Source organism: Anas platyrhynchos, chromosome 21 (genome assembly GCF_047663525.1).
Source record: "Anas platyrhynchos isolate ZD024472 breed Pekin duck chromosome 21, IASCAAS_PekinDuck_T2T, whole genome shotgun sequence".
Lineage (NCBI taxonomy): Eukaryota > Metazoa > Chordata > Aves > Anseriformes > Anatidae > Anas > Anas platyrhynchos.
Genome location: NC_092607.1, coordinates 8,012,249 through 8,015,980, shown reverse-complemented (window position 1 = coordinate 8,015,980; position 3,732 = coordinate 8,012,249). Strand labels below are relative to the sequence as shown.

Here is a 3,732-nt window from a genome sequence, read left to right as displayed (position 1 = left end):
TTATCTCTGGGTTGGCAGTTACCTGGGTGGCACCAATGGGTGCTGGAAGAGGCTGAGCCCGTGGGTGGGGTGTGGTGTTCCTAGAACGTGCTGGTTCAATTGGGAAAAGCAGCCGTGCCCCCCGGCGGAGGTGTTTCTTGCAGCACTGTGTCTCAGGGAGGTGTCAGAGCCAGACTAACAGCCTGCTCCTCCCAGAACATGTCTGAGTCTGCCTCCTCCCAGAGAAGGGATATAAAAGGGCAGCTGCAGTAGGCGGCTGACTTTTAGCAGGCAACCTTGTGCAAATCAGACCTCCTTGGGTTAAAAAAGGCAAAGTTGCTACCAGCAGAAGATGGGTCCCCCTTGCCTGAGAAGCTCCCTAATGCAGCCCTCTCAGCTTGAGGATATGCCGTGCATTAACCAGCATGTTGGGTTTAACCCTGGCTCCCAGAGACATAATTAATTAATTACAAAGGATCTTCAGCTTTCCTGTAAGAAGACAATCCTCCCCCCTCAACTTTCCAGACCTGCTGTGGTGTTCCTAACGTCACTTAGGCCTCAAAACTTTGAAAGAAAAGAATGAAATATCTCAAGTTCTTATTGGTTTTATTAGTAGCAATACATCTCCTGATTTTCTGAAACGTGACTCATGCTGGTTGAATTTATGGGGCTAACAGTGTTGGGGTCCTTTCCTTTCACAGTGGGACTGAAAAATTACTTGTTGGTGTTTGAAGAGCAATTGCACCATCAAGCAGAGGAGACTTCCTTTGAGAATTGCTGGGGGGAGGCCTTGAAGAGGAAGAGGGTATTTTTGCTCTCTGCATGTTTGGGTTTGTGAGTCTCTCTTATCACTGTGCATCAGACCTGTGCTTATTGAATCTCCACCAGTTGCTGAGATCTATGGCATGATTAACAAGAGATGCACACAGGGAGTGGAGAGGGTGGCTTAGGAAAGGGGAGGTGCCTGGGGCAAGGATGTAATGATTTTCTTGTCCTTTCCACAGAAGGAATGCACACATTGAGCGTTTGTACAGCATCCAGCGCAGCAAAGCCCTGATGTGGTGAGAGACTCCTGACTAATATATTTGGAGTGATAAAAGTGACTACTATCTGCTAATGAGAGTGGTGGGAATGAAAAATGAATCCTTATTTTCATCATTTTCCAGGAATGCAGTTCCTTCTGGCTACCCAGGAGTTCATCTACCATCCAGCTGCTGTGTGGGCTGTGACTGAGCATGCGATTAGGAGAAGGGAGATAAGTGGTTCTTCAACACCTTCGTAATGTAAAAATGGTGTATTTGGATATACGATATAGGTATCTTCAGATATGCTGACCAAAATGTGATACTCTACAAAAAAAAAATAAAAAATACTGGTAGGGTTCTCTAAAAAAAATAAAATAGGTCTCTGGGATATAGACAAAAATCTTTGGGTTCTACTGCTGTGTTCAACCAGGGCAGGAAAGTACACAAAGGACAGATGTTCAGTATCAGTGTATTCCTTATATTCTGGAGTTTGAGGACATCTCTGGCTTGCATGGCTTGTTAAAATCCAGACCTTTCAAATCTGCAGAGACCAACAATAATAAAAGTCAACCAAACTTGTGACTAGAGGCACAGCCTAACACCAGACCTGGGAAAATAGGTCTTACGAACTCTCTGTCATGATAGCCACCCTTCAGGAGTCTGTTTTTCCAGGACATCTCTCAGTCATCTTTTGCTTCATTTCTTTGGAGTAATATGGCCTTGAAGTTCCTAAGATTCTGTGCTATAAAATTTAATAGAAAATGATTTGCTAGAAGATTTCTCTTTTACAGGGTAGAACAAAGAAGAATCAACCTATAAAAAACTTGTATTGCCTCTAAAGATGGGAGGAGAACCAAAGCCCTGGCATAAAATAAAAGGATACATCTTAAAATAAAACAAAAATGTAATTAAGAGTTTGAGTGTATCAGCAATCAGCTGATGCCACCCAAGTGTTCAGTGATGTACTTAGCATCAGTGAAGTCTCAATCATTACGTGTCAGAACATTACGTAATAATTGTAATGTGGCTTAAAAATATCTCTGCAGCCGTGTAATGTAAAGGAATTAATTACAACACCAATTCATGTCTGAAAAACTCAGAGATGAAGCAACTTTCTATTTGGTTTTAAATTTAAACCAGAAGGGAGGAAATCAGAGATATAATGAATTATCCTGTCATCAAATTTTGCATATATAGGTGTTCTGATTTTATTTTCTCCTGTAAACAGCTCCCACTGATCATGGTCAGGAGGAAGATGCTGAGCCAGGAATTTTCTAAGAAGCCCACAAACCATGGGGTACTGTCCCCAGAGCAGACTGGTTTCTGATCTTAGTCCTTCCTATGTTTTCTTGGAAATTAATGTCAATCAAAAGATCCAAGATACATTACTTGCTTTGAAAGTAGTGATGGAGCAGACCGTCTAGTCTGGGCAGTGCTGGATGGAAAGGGAAATGTGAACCAATACTTAAAAGCAAGACAGTGGAAACTATGAAAGAATTGGTGTTTTGTGATACTGGAGTTGCTCAATTAGAACAGACATAATTTTCATCTGCTTTACCAAAGTGAAGGGAAATTTCAAGGGAAGTTTCAGTTTTGTTGTTTAGATATGAAATCTGTATTGAATATACCTATAATTTAGAATTTGGAAGAAATGGTCCTTTTTTCAGTATATACATTTAAAATAAAATAGAAGACATGAAGAAATGAAGTTCAAACATTCGAACATAATTTTGTGGATAAAAACCTGTTTGGAAATCATTGCATTCTAATTTCTTATATATCTTGTGAGTGCAGAAAGGTTAACTTTGTATTTAAATAACAAAAGAGTAACACAAATGCACAAATTTTACAATAATGAGATGCAAAGTCATAGTGTCATGGAAAAACTACTATTTCTTGTATCAAGAGGCTGCTTTAAATTAGAAATCCAATGTTAGACAGCTTTGTCACTGACTTTTCACAAATGAGCTATGCCTCACCTATAGAGCAAAATTATTATTTCCCACATCATTCTACTTTCTCAGCTAAATGAGCCACTACAAAATAATCATATTTAGTCATTATACAATGTTTTTCTTCCCATGTTAATAGCAAGAAAAGCTAAAATGGAGTTTGAGGCTAACATTTTCCAGAGAGACTTCTCATTCTGGAAAATTCAGGTTTCTAACATGAGGAAACCTTGGACTGATTTTCTGAAGACGTGAGTACCTACAGCCTTATGTTGACCACATTTTCCAGTCATGAATTGTCAAATGTGTTTTCTCAATTTGAAAAGCTCTTGGCCTGATTTTTAGAAACTGCTGAATACCCAAACTCTGGGAAAATTGGGTTCAAATAAAGCCACTGATCTCTCCCCACCAGTTACTTTTGAAAGTCTTGGCAATGGACTTCAACTCAAGTTATTGAAATCTCCAACAGCAACCACATGACTTCAGATTTCTGATGAGAGACTGTTTTCTGGAGCTGGCATATGGTCCTTTACTTTTGCTACTTTCAGTACTTGCATCCAACATACTTTAATGATAGTGAGCCTTTTTGATTAATGAGGGGCAATTTTTCTCAGGACTCGGCTGACCCATACTTCCCAACACCCAGGTATATCTTTGGTCTTGGTGAAATATCTATGAGGCTTACAGTCAACCAGCTTATAACTGGACTTCCTTCCACTCTTTCTGATATTGCACTGGGCAACACTGACAACACTCTTTAGGAACATGAGGAGCTATCT

At 39.9% G+C, this 3,732-nt stretch overlaps 1 long non-coding RNA gene across 1 annotated transcript; it reads left to right on the top strand.

Moving 5' to 3' along the window:
* The first annotated feature begins 275 nt into the window (after positions 1–275).
* On the top strand, positions 276–2,784 carry LOC139999225 (uncharacterized). The gene is made up of 3 exons (XR_011804502.1): positions 276–470; positions 984–1,040; positions 1,146–2,784. It is a non-coding gene; the product is annotated as an uncharacterized lncRNA (long non-coding RNA).
* Positions 2,785–3,732: the final 948 nt, after the last annotated feature.